Raw genomic sequence first — 18,046 nt, 5'->3', positions numbered from 1 at the left:
TTCCAGTTCTGCCTGGAAAAAATAGACACCTTAGAAAACATGAAACAGCTCAGCTCGGTTTTTCTCTTTGAGCCTGCTTCATCACAGTCTCTGCCTCCAGTGCCCAAGGAGTGGGAATGGCTCCCTGTGCACTGCAGGGCTCCTGTTGCATCAGCCATGCAGGGCAGATGAGCAGAGCCCACGGCGCTGTCCCTGCTCTGCTGTAGGTACCACTGCACACACAATGCCACGGGCTCACCCTGAAAAGAACAGGCTGACACGGGGGAAGGGTCAGGCTCTGCTTTCCCAATCTCTCAGCTCCTTCAGCCCCATACCACTCAGTTAATGGCTAGTTAAAGCAGCTTCACACTAATTTAAAGCAGGCTTCTGTATATTTTAGCTCTGTGGTTTAGCCCGATTTTTATCCCTGAACTACAGCACGCTTAACAAAGATGATCTCAGAGGGAAGAAAACATTCCTTAATTTAAAATTGTACTTACTGGGAGTGACTGTGAAAGTCCCTACTGGAACAGCAGTGTCTCCGAAGCCCGTCTCGGCAGCAGCAAAGTTTTCTCTCTTGCCTTGCACAAGTGGGATGTGAAGCCAGACCTGGGACACGCTCTGTGTCGGTGCTGATGCGGGCTCTCAACTGTGTAGCGTTGCCAAGACACCCGGGGCAGACTCCAAAGCTTCCAGATCTCACCCTGCCCAAGGCATTCCTAATCAAATGCTCCTTTCAGCACAGCCACAGGCATCACACAGGGCTGGGAACAGCATGGTTTTCTTTGATTCAGGTAAAGATAAACTTCCATTAAGTGCTCTAATTCGTTTGAAATATTGCTTACTAGCGAAACATTTTCTATCTAGAATTGTAACCGATGTTAAAAACTATGTTATTTTTTTAAAAAAATAAATAAACTTTCTGCCTCCCCCCCTGCTTTGAGCTGCTCCGAGATCTCAGAAACAATGGCAGGATTGAAGTCTGCCCCCAGGTTTGATGTTAAACTCTGCAGTGGAATCAGTTATTTCTGAACAACTGTAAGAATCTGCTACGCCAAAATGTCATGATCTACAGGTAAGTGATTCTTGATGGAAACATGGAATTCATAAAATCAACTACTGCAGCAACACACAATTAAACTTTATGGCAACAGGTCCTGGACAGTGCCAAGGTTTTTCTCAAAGATATCACACTCCAAAATACAAGATGTGTATAGTTTCAGAGGGCAAGAAATAGTCAGATAAGAGGAAGACAGAAGTCTCAAGTGCAGCAGAAGACAAACTTGTCTATCTGAAAAAAATACAACTTCTCCGCTGCCTCTCAAATCAGTATTACAGTTGGTCAGTAATACTCAGAGTTTTACAGGAATATTTTGGGCTCTAACCCTGTTGAATCTGTTGTCCCTTCATAATGTGTTAATTATGTTAATGGCTATTCTGTATCTTAGTGGTTGTTAAGATGGAAAAGGTTCACAGAGCTCACAGAAGCCTGTGAAAACCAGAAGAGGTGAACAGACATTTAAGAATCCCATTTTCCAGTGTTACAGCTGATCCTAAATACACTCCAGCTTCCTTGTTCAACATTATGTGTTTCTACAGGTAAGTCAACTACAATAAGAATGTTTACAATATGGAAGTCAGATCAAAGCATATAAAAATTATCAGTATGACCGATGTGACGTGGTTTTTTCCTTTTTTCCCTACTGCTCACAAACAGGTCGGAAAATTACTTCTTGAGTTAGGGTATGCAACATTTTTCAGAATCTTTCAAAATTTAATGGTATAAAAACACACTTCCTACCCTTTTCTATAATTTAATCATAAACTAGACCAACTTCTAAAGTTCAGATTTCTGCAACAATGGGAATTTTTGAATGCTGAACTTTGCTGATAGGGGCTGCTCAAAGTGGAAAGGATCAAACTTTCCCAATATTTAAGTTTTCAGGGAGGATATACTTTAATCCTCTTTTTTCCTCCTATAGTTACCATTATGGGTGTGTAACTAACTTAAAATTAACTCCTTGTACAAGACCACGTGTAGTATGGCTGGAGAAAACCAGTTAAATGTCCCCTCCCCGAAGGGCCTCAGCTCCTGGCTCCAAGTAATAGGGTTGTAAAGGAGAGTGGGAAGCAAAAGGAGACAATGAGGTCAAGAAAGTACCACGGGAAGGTAATTATGGTTTTGCATCTGAGTTTTTACACTTCACTGTACTGACACATTCTGGAAGAAGAATAATCTGAATAAACTGCTCTACTGCCAGCTCCTGGCACTGCATTTACACTGAGCCCTGGAGTGTTCTGCTTCCAACCAGCTTCATCACTCAGCCCGAAAGAGATTAAGCGTGAATATTGTGCCAAAAGGATGATCATCTGTTAATGGAACCAGTTCTGGACACGCCAGGGACTGAGGCACCTGAGCCAGCTCATGCTCTGTACACACAGATGCTGAAGGCACATCACTCTCAAGCAGGCAAGGCTCTGTTTCTAGGTCAAATCACTGCCCAGCTGGGCCTGATGTCCGTAAAATTTAGGAATACAGAGCTAAGGGCTCAGGGCAGAGGGTGAATATAGTTCTCAGCAGAGTTAGGATGTCTTGGGATATGAAGTGAGAGGGAAGGGCTCCACACATCACAGCAAAGACTAGCAAATGCTACACTTAAATACAGCAAGTATGTTTAAAAATGTATCTCTCCCATTCATAATTTCCATGAATTTTTCAGAAGGTCTAAGAAGGTCTAATTCTGAAAAGGTAAATTAACTCCTTATCTGTTCACACTTAAAGCTTTTTAAAAAGCAGGCCTGAAGTCAGGAATAAATTCAGCAGGCAGCAATGTCTTGACCTTAAATAGGAATATTTTCTTAATAAAACAACGGTTTTATCAGACTGTTTCCTTCTGTTTCCTTTCGGGTGGGTAATGGAAGGTACACCCACCAGTTCACTTTGACGTGTGTAACCCAGAAAAGCCTCAGCCCGCTGTAAAAACGCCAAGTGATACGTTTCTTTGTTAGAAGATGCCTCGGGGCTCTTGTCGCATTCTTCTAAACACGTCAGGAAAAACGAAATGCATTGTTAACAGCTAGTAGAAAAGCACTACACATTAGTCATTCTTCTCCTGAATGGAAAGGAACAATTTCTCAAGAAATATCGCTCCCATTATATTTCCTAGATTGCTTTGCTGGGTAGCTGCCCTTTCACAAGCCTCAGGCTGAAAAATAGGGATTCTGAAAGAGAAATTTTGATACTCCTGGAAAGAATTAAAGGGAAAGGTGAATGTTTTCACTAAAAGAATTTTGTAAAGACTGGTGCAAACCAGTTTCTTTAAGTATTCTTAAAGATTAAACAAAAATCAAAACGAAAAACTGAAACTTCTACTCTTGAAAGACATAAAAAAGAGAAACTGAAATTCACAAATAATTTCCTTTTTCCTGAACCAAAATGTTGTCAAAATCAGCATCTTATGGACACTTGAACTTTGAGAGGAAACAGCTTTGCCGTTGAATTTGGCACATCCAGCATCTCAGCCAGAAACGCCAATGCGAAAGGAGAAGCTGGCAGAGGCGCAGGGAAGCAGCAGCGCAGGCGGCTGGAGGAGCAGAGGTGGGGCAGTGCCTGTGTGCCCAGCGCTCCTGCCCTGCCCCAGCTCCGTGCCCGCTCCTGGTGCAGCGGCGAGGCCGTGGCACCGCTGTCCTGGCCCCAGGTGCTCTGTTGGGCGGCTCTGGAGAGCCTGCTGTTATGTGTAGTAAACGTAATTCACGCCATTCCTTGTGTGAAATATGTAATGTTGGATACTTGTTAGATTATGTTGGTTTGTATTAGCCCCCCAACCCTCGCAGGCGAGACCGGCTGTATATTAGAACCTGATTTACAGGTAAAAGGATGTAGCTCGGCCAGGAGATGGGCCATGGCTGGAGAGATACGGGACCCCAGGTGCGTGAACGACCAGGATGGATCTCATGGAAATCCTTGGGCAGATCCACGTGAATGCAGCGTTCCCATACATTTCATCAAGGGATTCAACAATTCCGGACACTGAATTGTTCTCCCTCATCACCAAAAAAGAAAATCTTGTTAACCTATAGACTCTGAATAGAAGAAAAGACTAATTGCTGAAATCTTGGCCTCAGGCAGAATTTTCCCTATAAAAACCGCTTGTGCCAGGATGGAGGTGTGTGGGCATAGAGGAAAACCTCTGCTGAGGCTGACTCCTTGTTGCACACCCAGGGCCGATTCCCGGGCTTGGCACTGTCTTTTTCCATGGCTGGCTAGATAGAATTTGACCGCTAATAAAATTAATTTTTTAATTTTTAATCTGGCTGAATAAATTCTCATTTGTAACAAGACTAATTGCTGAAATCTTGGTCTCAGGTGGAATTTTCCCTATAAAAACCGCTTGTGCCAGGATGGAGGTGTGTGGAAAACCTCTGCTGAGGCTGACCTCTTTGTTGCACACCCAGGGCCGACCCTGGGCTTGGCTCTGTTCTTTTCTTGTGGCTGTCTCAGAGAGAATTCGATCCTAAATAAATTTTTTATTATTTCATTTTAACTCGGCTGGACAAATTTTCATGTCTAGCACTGGGGATCCCTCTGCAGTCGGCTGCTCTGCCTGGCCAGGGCTGCTGGCCCCAGCGCTGCTTTTGTGGCCCAGCATTGTCACAGACAGGCCTCAGCTGCTCCTCAGTGCCTGTCAGAGCGCGCTGCGGCTGCTCTGTGCCAGGGCTTTCCCTGTGCCACAGCAGCACCAACCCCATTTATTTATCTGCTGCCTCAGCTCCAGCCCGAACTCCTTCCTTCCGAGCAGGGCACACAAAGACACGGATAAATGGCAATTAAATCAGCCACAATGGGTTGTGTTAACTACTGGTAGCTAAGAAGCCACCTTGATCCCTCTCTGCATCGCAGATATTCACTGCATGACACCGAGGCCCCAGCGCACAAAGACTTTTCAATTTCGGATTAAACGTGTTGCATTGGAAATAGCTCTGGTAAAGCCCAGCAGCAGATTACAGCTGGCTAAGAGGGACAAATGAATGGCTGAGGGAAGACAGTGGGGATAAGCATTTGTGCTGGAAGAAGGGGTGCAACCAAACCCACTATTTTGAAAAAAGTTTTACCTTCCCATGTTTCTGGCATCTGCAAATTGCCTGGAAGAGAGGGAAATTCTGTGGACTGGCTGTTTCAACAAAGCCTGATTCCACTTGGTGGAGTTCCAGTTCTTTAGGATCAAAATCTGAAAAAAACCCAACATTCCAGCCCTTGGGAGACTGAACCAAAACCTGCACCAGTGAGAATGACACTGAGCCCCCGCATAACCAGAGAAGGCAGACCCAGGGCATGGTGTGAGCCCTCTCCAAGAGCACATGTTGGAAGTTGCAGTTTTTCATAGGAAGACTTTATTTGCTTCTGAAAGCATGGCTTCCTCCTTTCAGGATTTTCCTGCAGAAAATTTTGCGCGTTGCTCTCCAGATGATTCACATTTAGTCTTAGAGACTATTTTTAGCTGCTTTTATTTCAGCACACGTTCTTGGAGAGCCCCTGCTATTTATGTGGTTGACATTTCCCTCCCCTTGACTCCTCTGGGGAGAAGCTCCACAAGGCACTTTTTGGGAGCAGAGCCTGCACATCATTCCTCTTTTCGTGTGTTCCACACAGCAAAGCTGCAGCACTCCTGAGATTGGCAGCAGCAGTTTTTATCACCATCAAGCCAGATAATGGAAAGCAAACAAGCCAAGCAAAATCAAACACATTCCAGCTCCTCAGAATGTTTGCAAGGCCACTCTCAGGCTGGTGTGGGCAAAGGTCTGATGATCTGGACACTGAAGGCGTAATCATGCAGCAAATACAGAGGCAGTTGCGTACAACTGAGCAATAAAAAACGTGAGAAAATTGCTGCAATATGTCTGGGGTAAACCTGACACCAGGACATGAACCCCTTTGTTAGGGTCACACAGCTTTGAAAAAATGGAAGATATTAAATTATCAGTGGGTCTGCAGCCAACATCAAGGGAAGTGTACATATTCTGTTCAAGCTGGACACTGATGTCTTAGGGATTAGTTTTATACTGTTGACACAGATATTATGGGATATAGCTAGAAACAACCCAAATCACACGCACCTAAATAATGTTTCCAGCCCAAGAGGCAGCTCTGGAAATGGGAAACTGCCTTGTATTAGCTTTCACTGATTTCTTTCACATATGGGAATAGTGCTGAAGTATGAAATCATTTTTACACTGGTAAAGTCCCATGGATGAAGGTCTGTCTTGCTTTAATGAAACTCATAAAAAAGGCTATTTTTATGACACACAAAAGATTAATATTGTAAAGTTTCTGCTGCTCTTCCAAGTGTGGTTACAATTTTTGAATGAGTCTAAATTTTTGGCTGGATAGAATTTAGATTCATGCATGCACACACACAGTCAGGACACATCAAAAACATTGGGAAACACAACTAAACCAGAATGGAATGAGCTGGTAGCAGAAGCGAAGAGCAATTTCAAGGTATGCACATTAAGCAATTGTAATTTTTATCTTTGCTGTCTTCCCTGGTTTACAAGTAAATCTCTACCATGGAGACATTCAGCACACTCTAATATACAACCCCATCTTTTAAGAGCATCCTGTCTATTGATCCCCAAAGTATGGCTCAAGCTCATTATCTTATAATCTGCTAGGTTAGGAAGAGCTCCTGGGGAGCCAACATATGGATGCACTGTGAGCACATTATCAGCAGCTCAGCCCATTGCACTGAGCAGTGGAGCTGGGCACACTCTTTCCTTGTGGCCAATATGGTAATAATTAGGGATGCTCTGTGGTTCAGTAGACTAAAAGATTTGACAGACCAAATTTATCCCAGGAGTAATTCAAAGAAGATGGAGGAGTTACACCAAGAGTCATGGCCCACTGTGCTCTTCTCCTTTAAACTCTTGCTTGAAAATATTAGTTATTTGCACATTGAAGTCTGGGCTACTAAACAGTAATTAGACAGCTGCATGGGAAAGAATTACCTGATTGTGAGATGATTAATTAGTACGCTGTCAGATATGATTATCCTGGATCTAGGGAATACACCACATTTATTCTTTGCTCCTTACAAGATGATAATGGCAAAAAAAAGCACTTCTGCCCTAAATCCCTGAATGAACAGCACAAGAGCACAGACAGTAGCAGTCAGTACCCAGGGCTTCAATGAAGGTAGGAATATTCAGGATGGACTGACACAGCTCTGTCCTGTCATGGTAGGTCAAAAACAGACAAGGGAACAGCTTCACAAAGACACCTGCACCATACCTCAAATGCACTCAGTGCACTACTCCTGCATCAAGTGTGCAGCCTTACAGCAGGAAAGATGCAATTTCTGACCACCTCTGTTTGGCAGTGTAGGCACCATGCTTCGAGACCATGAGCTCCAAATTTTAGCACTGGAAATTTTTTTCAGCCTTGTAAATTTTAAAAATGCCTGTAGGGACTGGAGGATAAACAGTACATTCACCTGTGGCTCCTGAGACACCAGGGAAAGGCAGGAAGGCTGATGTGATAGGGAGAAGCAAGATTTCCAAAACTGGCTGCTTCTAGCAAAACACAGCTGACCTGAACATGCCTTTTGTACAAGGGTGCAGCAAACTTATAATGCCATCCTTGTGCAGTTTTGTAAAGTAGATTGGACACCTACCAATCTCCCTAGACCAGCAGCTTCATAAACTAGTGCAGGTAAGCAGGACAGGCATGTGCCTTCAGCACCATCCAGAGCTTTGATCCTTTCCCTAGCTGAGGCAAAGGAGACCTGCTTTGCTCTGCCTTTCATTTGGGCAGGCTCTGCAGACAGAGGAACAAGGAAAAGCACTCTGGAAAATTATTAGCCTTTGAAATTCAGTATCAAATTCCACCTACATGCACAGAGGTACTGCTGTTACAGACGCTCAGATAGAAAAGCTGGCCCAGCAGACAGAGCACCAGGTACCTGCTCTCTCCTGATGATGGACATCTTCTGTGACCTCAGTGGTATGCAGGCTTATCTGGAAACCAATCTGACTCTGCCCAACCTGGGCCTTATCCCTGAACAGCTCAATTTATCTTCAGACTTGGATGAATAACAATTTTCTAGCTCCCAGAGAAGCTGCAACAGGAATTCATTAGAGCCTGTGAAGCACTTTGATAGTATAATAATGGAATAAGTATTGTAAATAGTTTTTATGCTAATTCCTTCATCTACATAACTCTGGCCTCAGCCTCCAGGAATTTAACTGATACATGAGATGTGGAATAAATTTCTCTGAAGTTACAAGCCTCTGTCCAAGCTTGCAGATCATTTCCACATTTCTCCACCCGTGTAGGGCCACCCCACAGTTGTCCCTGCAGGATAAGGGAAAGCAACTGCTGTGAGATGATAATGAGTGATAGCCCCAGTGCACTGGGAATTGTGCTGCTTCTCACAGCTTTGGCACCAGCCTTCGGGGGAAACAAGGAGGATGGCAACCCCTTTAAAATCCCCTAATGACTAAGCTCTCTGGGATGGAGGTGTGTGGGCAGCTTTTCCTAGCTGGTCCATTTTTCCAGCTGGGGTCTTCCCACTCCTGTAAGTAAATGTCATTAGCACTTCCCACATTCCAACCCTCCTGCTGAGCCAGCTCCTGGCAAATTCATAACTCCAGATAAACCAAAGCATGCAGGTGCTTCAGAACCAGCCCCTTCAGAAGCATCAGGAATAAAGTTCCTGTGCATACTGGTGGCACAAGGCCTCCCAGCCACCACCTCCTTCAGCATTGCAGCCAGGGTTCTGAGCACACTGTGCTCAACTTTGCCTCTGTGTCACCCCTAAGCTAGACAGCTCCCAATTAACAACCTTGTGTGGGCCCAACCAGCTCTAGACAATATTTTCAAATGTGACCACTGTGAAAGGGAAAAAAAAAATAGGTCAAAGGGATTATGCAGGGTGACTAATGATTGCTGCATGTTGGGCTGAGATGTGAAGTCTGGCTGTGTTTTCAAAGGTGCAGAATAATATGTCCTTGTCTGACCTGTGGTGCTGTTGACACTTTTTCTGAGTTGATGCCTCCTCACAAATCCCCATTAGGCCGGAAGCTTGAACACCCACCATGAATGACAGCATCTGAGTGAAAGGACTATCAAACTTTGCAGAACTCCCATTTAAGTTTCACTTAATTTCTTAAAAGCCAGGCAGCAGAGGCAATTATTTAACTGTCAAGCCTTTTTGGAGTTGTTTGCTGAGAGATGTGGCCACTGTTCTCAGACTTGGGGCAGGACATGTTAATTCCATGACAGCTCTCTGGATGTAAGAGTAGGGGGGCTACTCTGCTCAGTAGAGCTGGCAACTACAGTCAGGTGAATGTGCCCTGCCAGGCAGCTTGCCATCCAGACAGTCAGAACTTATAGTTTTATCCTTATTTTACTGATAGGGAGGACAGCATGGTATATGGAGGGCATGGTTCAGCTGCCCTTCCCAAAAATCATGGGAGGTTTGTAGCAATAGGAAAATGAATTCAGCTATTTTCCCTCCTGGTCCTGTGTTTAGCATTAGAGTCCCTCCAAATACACCTTTCATTAACAGGGAAGTTAGAATTTTTCTTGGCTGACAAATGTTCATTAGCTAAGTATTTGTATCAACTTCTCCGTCCTGTCATAGAAATGTGTCCCTTTTTAGCTACAGAAATTGGAAGAAAAAGCAACTCAGCTATAGCTTAGCCAAACCTACAGTTCCCCACAGGAACTCTGGGGCAACAAGTACTGCAGCAGCCTGAGAGAATGACAGAAAACAGCCTTTTGTTTCTATTATGGTCCCTTCACAGGCGCTAAGACTGTAAATATCAGCAGAGCGAAGTTTCCTTGACAAACACAGACATAGCAGGAGAAACATAACCTCTGGTTCAGCCTCCCTGTGAACAGAACTGGGAGACATTTGGTGTCAGACAGCAAGGCCTTCCCATGGGCTGCTGGCAGCCTGGCAGGAGCAGGGTGTGAGGATGCCAGACTGGGTGCTGCTGGGCTGAGCCTGGAGCAGGGAACAGCAGGTGCAAATCTGCTGTGGGAGGCAAGACACCTTCAATTCATACTACATTTATTTCAGGATGCCTCAGGGAAAACTCCCAGCTTCAGCAGAAATGTACAGCTGCCCAACAAAGCTCATGAGTGTGGACGAGGCTGTGACAATATTAGCACCATCCAGACCCTCCAGACTGATCTGCACCCTTTGGGCGATATTTACATTTGTACAAGGCATGAGGAAGGGCAACACCTAGGTACATCCCCTAGTTGCCTTTAGATTAGATGAGTTTTAATTCCCAGGTGATTCTACACTGGCCAAAGGACATAAAACCCTTGCTATAGCAAGAGCAGAACTCTGTGATTGAACAGGTATGGCCCAGGCAAGGCCTTTCAATGGGGTCCCACTGAAGAGTAGCTAAGTCCAGGCTTGCAGAAGGCTTGAGCTTCTCACTCCTGAGGTACAGTACAGAATGCAGCAGAGGATCCACTTCTGCCCCATTGTTAGGTCTCTGCAATCACAGGCTGAGAAGAATAATTTTGTACAAATTCCCTGATTTAAATCAACCCAAAGTGACTTTTTTAAAGAAAAGCCTGCTGGAGCTAACAGTCTGATTGTTCCATAAATCAATTTCTTTCCCAAGTGTAAAATCTCCACTTGCTCATTCCATGTCTTTCATCCTAATTAAATAGTGATGTGAAGTAATCAGCAGTATTGTCAATGGCCTGGTGCTGCACAGATACTTCTGAATGTACAATAGTACAGGAAAATGAAGCTAATGGAGAAGATTCCCACCCAGCATCTGTGCCATGACCTACAGTGCAGGCTGGAAACATCCACTGTAAACCAAGACACCCATGACTGTGGGCTGAGTCCAGCCAATGGCCTGCAGTGTCCCATGTTCTGTAAAGAGCAGGTCATGAAAGGGGCCCTCCCTGTGCTAAATATGACCTTGCTTTACCATTTTAGCAGGGAGCAAAATACCTCTAGTTACCTTTCCCATTCTATTTCCATAATCTGCTCAAATTAAAACACTGAATTACTCTTAAACACTGATCACTGCTTTTGACACTCATCTCTCCCTTCTAATTAATCACATTCAGTATGGAAGTGTCTGGATGCCATGAGAATAGAGGCAGTGAGCTGTCAGCACAGGGGAAGCTTTGAGACCCCCTGAGTCATCCCAGAAGCAGTTACAGATGGTGAAGTGCCTCAGGAAGCAGGAATGTGTGTGGTCCACGTGGTTCTTGTTACCCAGGGGCTCTTGTGGAAGTGTGGGGAGTGCCAGGGCAGCCCCAGCTCCTGGGAAGTGGGACGTGGTGCCTCCCCAAGCACACCTGCACATGCCAGCCCCAGGGAGCCATGCTAACAAAGGTAAGAGGGGATGTCCTAACCCAGTCTGAACTCCTGGGAGGTTATTCAGGAGAGCCCTTCCTCTCTTGGGTATCAGTTCCCCCACAGGAAAGAAGACATTGCATAGGAAGGCGAGTCCTTGCACAATGCAAGTATGCAAGTCAAACTAAATATGACTATTTCACTCAGTAAATCTTGAAATACTAGTGCTGGTTTCTTCCCTTTCCAATGTCTTCTTCTAAAATGAAATGATCCTGTCCTCCCAGGAGAGAGGCAAAGAAACACAAGAGAGGCACTATAAAAATAAAATTGAGAGAGACTGTCTCTTCCTGTGAAGGTTTCTGATCTAATAAGACTACACACAAGCTAGAGGAAAAGCATGTCCCTCAACAGTACAGCAAATAATGCCCTGGCTCTAAGTCAGGAAACATCTGATGATTTTGTTTATGGGGGAAAATCAGTGACCTTCAATAACTGCAGAGAAAGTGCTCCAGGACTTTCCCCAGCCCTAGGACCTTGCCTCATGAAGCACATGGGGCAGTGTCATTCAGTACATTTCACTGCTAAAACGTCTCTTTGTAAACCAGCAGGGTATCAGTCATTCTTGGCAGGGCACCTTCTGCAATATCTGAGCACAAACTCCTTCCCCTTTGATTTGAGACCCATGATATGACACAGGATGTCTCCTGATGGCAGTGTTTTGTCAGGGTGCAGTAATCTGAGAAGGCTTCCTGAGTTTCTTTATAGGCAAGGAATTGTACTAGAGAACAGCTGAACTCCGATTTTACTGCACAAAACTCCCTTTTATAATTCCCCATAATATCTTACCATTGCTTGGCAGTCAGACAAACAGAAACATTTAAGTGCAGTTTCAAAACACAGTGGGATGAGAGAGATGATGATTTACTCTGCCACTTGATTAACAGCTTCCCAGGTGACAAACCTGTGGCATCTCCCACAGCCAGATAACCCTGCAAAGTGTGATTCATAGTGGGATGGTTGTTGATCCTTGTGCTGAACAGTTCAGAGGAAAACAAATATCTGTGAAAGGCAATATTTATCTATTAGTCTCATAAAATATTCTGCATTACTGATTTCCATAAAAATCAGATCTCAGAAGTGCAGTGAAATACTGACTTCATTCATTATTCAGGTCTCCTCACTTTTTCACAATAATAACTAGTCTGTGAAATATTCTGAGGAGTGACAAGTCATTTTAAATTCTGAAAAGCCAAAGAGAACCCTGTTGAAGGTGAAGCAGAAAGAGTTGGAAGGAGGGATATATATGGGTAAAGCTCCTACTGTAACAGTCTCAAAAGCTTACAAGGTGGGAAAAAAAACTCCCAACCATCACAGCAGGAACACAAGCTTGTTTCTCTCATGTTCTTAAATTGATTTTTATAATCTGACAAACAGTTCTTCATGGTTCTTCAATACCCCACTCCATTCTGGACAGGTTCCCACCTTCCATGCACTAGGCCTTTCCATGACTGTGCCTTAGGGCATTGTAGCCATATGGTCCATCTCCTGATGAAAGACATGTGCCCCACTTACCCACAAAAATGTTCCCCAATGGTATTAGCCTTCAAGGACACAATAATTAAGAATTCATTGAAGAAACAAACACCAATAATTTTTTCAATGCATATGGCAGTAATAAATGCAGAACAGTTACAGATATAGGAAACTTCTTACAGAGAATATACAAAAATACACAAGGTTCTGTCTGTTGCTCTGTCACTAAAACAAGACAAGCACCCTCTCTATCAGTTGAAGAAAGTGGCAGCACAGTCAAGTCAGTTGAGAAGCTCCCCCCATTTTAAATGAGGTCAGGCTTTGTTGGAGTGCTATGAATGAACTTCTACCATGGGCAAGACAATTTACCTAAGTATTGCACTATTCTGTAAGAATGGGTAGCCAAAAGTCTATGATGCATTTATACCATATTCATGTATTTGCTGTACCTCAAAGGGTGCAGAGCCTGCAACCTTTCTCTCCTCCAGTCATTATCCTGCTTGGCTCTAGTGGTGTTGCACAAACACACACTGAGAAAGCCTCTTCCCCAAACATTATGTACAGTGACCAGAGACTGATGCCCAAAGCTAACAAATGGGCAGGATTCACACCAGGGCTGTCTCCTCACAGACTCTCAGGCTCCACAGCTCAGGACAAATCAAAACCTCTTGCAAAGTCAAACAGTTTGTTATCACAGTCTTATTTAGACAGGCTGGCACAAGCTCCAAGGAATCACCCTTTTTGATATGCCTTTTCTACTTTGTGCATTCCCTTTCCAAGCCCTTCCTAGCTCAGACTGAGCCACCAGATTCAGCTGTCAGCCCAAAATGCTCATCAGCATTTGTGTCACTCTGTATCAACACTGCCATGATTATATTATTATTATTCTTCCAAATTAAACTTTCCAGCAGCTTATCATAACCGAGTTCCAAAACAAGCCTGGGATCAGGGTGCACATCCACCCAAACAGGCTGCTCTGTCTCATGGCCTGCTCCCAGCTGATGCTGGAGTCAGGTGGTCATTTACAGTAACAGCCTGGGTAAAAAGGTGAGCCAAATAGCAAGTTTGGCAAATTAAATCCTAATTAACACGGCCTCTCAGGGGACTATTTAATCTTGCCTAGATTTTCGTAAACTCAGAAAATGTAACAATTCACAGTTTCTTTCCTATTTCTCATCTATAGCTGTTGGAGCAGAGACAGTTTCACTTCACTTTAACCAGTGCTGAAACTGGTTTAGGTTCTGCAAGGAAAGAAATGATCTCCCTGTTCCATGGTGCATAGGATGAACCTCAGCAGCCTCTTGCTGGCACATAATTGCTCAACAGAAGCTGCATTTCTCTGCATCCCCATCCTAGACAGGGCCTCTGTGTCCCTGACTGAAAGAAGGTCAAATAGCCCATATCTCTTCTTAATTTTTAATCGCAATTTCATGCTGTTATTTCAGCTGCTGGAGGCAGTGTAGCACAAATCCCTCAGGAGTAATTCCTAGATACTCTCTTGTAGGCTGGCCTACTTTTTCTTCCTGTTCAGTTACAAATTGCTTCTGTGAGCCTAGATGTGTGACAGTGCTGCCTCCACCCAGACAAAGACATTCTACACTGCAGCATTTAAAAAAAAAAAAAATTAAAAATCACCTTTTGATTCTTCTCCAGTTTCTAAAAACAGACAGGATAATCAAGATCTCATTTTAGCTCTATCAGCCCAGCTGAGTAATGGTTTAATTTTAAACAGTTCTGTTGCCTCTGATGCAGGACACTGTCATGGTTCCCCTGTGGCACTTCTGTGACACTTTGTTGTGGCAGAGTCCCACAGCAGGACCAGGTCACAGCCGTGCCAGGGGACACCTGAGAGAGCAGGACAAAAACCACGAGATTTTGCAGGGACTTTGGATGTGGCAAGAGCTGGGATTGACGTAAGAGATGAAGGACATGGGAAAGTTGTCCTGGGGCTTTCATAACTGGGAAAAGAATTGGGCAATTTCATGAACTGCCTGGGTCACTTTGGTGGCAATTCTTGAGGCTACTGAAGTGATGTATTTGAACCCTGAAATACTGTCTCAGCACAGCAACAGCTGTGTGACAGGAACAACTCCTGTAAGATTTCACTTACAGAAGAATGTTTTTATTTTAGTGGGAAAATTTCTAGCAGTATGTGCAGCTATTGTTTTGAAAAATGAGAGAAGCTACCTTCAAAAAGCAACACTGCTCTCAGGTTCATCTGAAAATTTAAAAGGCAGAAAAGAAGCAGTCAGATCCTTTTTGTTTGCTTGTGCAGTGATGGATTTTGCTGGTTTTATCAGTTAGAACATCCCTCTGTGGTTTATTTTCACAGAGCAAGGTGAGTGCTGTCATGGTATTTCTTTGCTTTTGTTGCTAAGAATGCTGTACTCAGGAACACCACAAATTAAAGTGGACAGATTTTCAGTTACATCAAACAAAAGGCAAAAGGCACTAAACCACAAAGCCATAGTTACCTGAAGGACTAAATCAATAGGGATGTGACTTCCTCAATAAAAGAGACCAACTTTTAGCTTTCAGTCATTCCACAGCTTCTACCTAAAGACTGTGCTACAGCCTAAATTGGTTTATCCAAGGATGGGAGGAATATTTTGCCATGGCAACTGACAATTTCAGAAAAAAACACCCCCAAAACTGTGCTCTGTCAGAAAATCAGCAGATTAAAAGGTTGAAGATAATGACTCAGAAAGAAAATTCAGGTTGAGACAGAAAATGTCTATTAAGTAGTTCTGGTAAAGAGAGGGGCGACAGGCTTTAAAATGGTAAAGCTCTGATTGCTATACAAAACTCTACGTGGACCACAGAAAATAAATATTTAAAAAAATATATATAGAGATAACAATAAATGTACAAAATGAGTGTGCTCTGGGTGCCTGGAAGGATGCTCCAGTTGGAGCTTCAGCTGTGCTGCCGAGTCACAGCTGTGACGTCTGCACCAGGCACTCACTTCCCCGTCTCAAACCACCCAGCCAAATTTAGCCCTAAGAAACAGTACATTTTAACTCAGACACAACCCTGTGGGGAAGCAAACAATCTTTGGCCCCTCAGTGACTTATGCTTCTGTTACAGGAGACCAGTGTTTCACCTGCAAGAGCAAGTGCTTAAAATTTAAACCAGCTAACTGGCAGAATTTGTACAAAAACACTGTCACAAATTCAGCCCAGATGCTGGATTCTCACAGGCCCTACCTGAATCAACTCTTTGCACTGAGACACTGCATTCTGAGGGCTGTGGCTTCTCTGCCAGGTCACCCCCCAGCCCTGCTGGCCTTGGAGACTGGGATGTTGTGGCAAGAACTGCATGGGAAAAGATTTCTCCAGCCTACAGGCTCTAAGATCTTATTTTGTTGACCCAGCCCAGGATGAGAAAGTCAAAAACTCAGATTTCTTTCTAAAGAAAATGTAAAACACATTTTGAGAAAGAGAAGAATTATTTTTGACCAGACCAGAGTGTATAATTTCTTTTGAGTTATTTTATGTGTGTTTTATACCACAACTGAGCAAAAATGAGTCAGGGATGAAGTAATTTCCCCTTTAAAAATGTCAGTGTGTGATGTTCCACCAAATCAAAAATGCAAGCTGATTTTAAAAAAGAAAATAATCTTCAATCTATTTTATGGCTGTGTTTGGAGGAGTTGGCATTTATTTTGTTGAAAGGTGCCTGCCTTGCCCCAAGTGCAGAACTGCTCATTCTCAGTACAGCAGTTCTTCAGGGCAACATTTCAGTATCAGCTTGAGCAGCCAGAGAGGCAGGTTATTTTTATGCAGGTGTTTTGGACAAAGGACAGTTATTTGTGCATGTATGCACAAACCTAAAAAATAAAATTCAGAATATCACCAGGTGAAAGCAGGCAATTTCCATGTAAATGAATTCCAAATGGGGGCACACCATGCTCTTCATTGCTCTTGGTAATTGCTCACTGGGGGTTGCTTAGCAGTTGTAGTTAATGTTGCTTTTTGATGCTCAAAAAAAAAGAAAAAAAAAAAGGAAAAATGAACTGCCGAGAGTGCTGCCTGTAGAGGTTACAATAAACTTCTCACTGGTGCAGACAGTGCACACTGCCTATGTAAAATCCTGCCTAGGAACAGGCAATTTTTTTCTCTCTATAACTGCATGGCTATACTTTACCAAGCTTTTATCCCACCACACCCCTCCAGCAAGGATTCAGACAACCTTGGGAACAACCCCAGAGGTTGATCAGGGTCTAAGAAGTGTTTCTACCAATTTCAGCAGCGGCTGGGATCAATCCTTAGGCTAACCCTCCCAAAGGCCATCTCTGGAGATGCTGAACATACTTATTTCTCTGAGGGGAAGGAGAACCTGGCAGATTTAGAAGCACTAGATCTAAAACAGACTTCTGGATGCAACAGGTCCCATGGTAGCAGCAGGACACAGGAGCCCCCCGGCAGCTTGGCAAGGGGACCAACTTCCAAATGTGCACTGTGTGACCCCAGAGGGGCAGAAACACCCCAGGTCCCAAGCACAGTGAGGGGAATCTTCACACTAAAATAGTAGATAGAGCATCAACAGGGCTGAAAACACGAGAGCCAACAGTGACTGAGAGCATGTGGGTGGTAGAGAAAAGTGGAGGATGATAAGAAACAGGGGAAAAAAGGTTCAGTTTGATGTATTTAATACTGCCTGGCTTCTTCTCTTGGCCATTGGTGCTTTTTTCTTAAGATAGGAGTGTCTCCACTATTGCTGCCACAGAAGGTGGAAAGAAAGATATATTTCACATTAAGATAGACAACACCTGTGTTCTAACAAATGAAGTCAGTTATTCTCTCCAAGAACACTGGCAACTCAAAGGTCAAGGTGGAGTCATTGCTTCTAAAATATGTATGAGATTAAAATTAAAAATATTCTGGTTACAGGGTTTCCTGCTACCGTCTTCCACAGCCTAGTGAAAAACCCATTTGTATCACAGTGTTTTCACAGTGCAGCAGGTCCCCTCTGCTCTGACACAGTTGTCTGGAGATATCCTCAAGCAGCTAGTGGGGGGAACAACTTTTTTCAGAAGCTGGTGAGGGACTCCTAATTGCTACTGAAAATACTTTCAAAGCAGCAGATCAGCCAGCAGTCCCAGCTCCATCTCAGAGGCAAACACAATTTATTTGTCACGTTTCAACAATTTTTCTGCTGTTCATACAGTGTAATTAATCACTTGGCAGGCAGGGGAACAC

General features: G+C 43.9%; 1 protein-coding gene across 4 annotated transcripts in view; it reads right to left on the bottom strand.

Annotated features, from left to right (window-relative positions):
* Positions 1 to 18,046, bottom strand: part of RAB11FIP4 (RAB11 family interacting protein 4) — a 117,911-nt gene that overhangs the window by 50,268 nt on the left and 49,597 nt on the right. The window contains exon 1 of one of the 4 annotated variants that reach the window (XM_021537799.3): positions 480 to 706. The exons of the other annotated variants lie outside the window; for them this stretch is intronic. The gene's annotated coding sequence lies outside the window, so the exon portion shown is untranslated. Of the gene's footprint in view, positions 1 to 479; positions 707 to 18,046 lie in introns of those variants that run through there. 4 annotated transcript variants of the gene reach the window in all.

This window comes from Lonchura striata, chromosome 19, assembly GCF_046129695.1.
Source record: "Lonchura striata isolate bLonStr1 chromosome 19, bLonStr1.mat, whole genome shotgun sequence".
Lineage (NCBI taxonomy): Eukaryota > Metazoa > Chordata > Aves > Passeriformes > Estrildidae > Lonchura > Lonchura striata.
The sequence above is the reverse complement of the archived record's forward strand: the minus strand, read 5'-3'. Positions and strand labels throughout refer to the sequence as shown.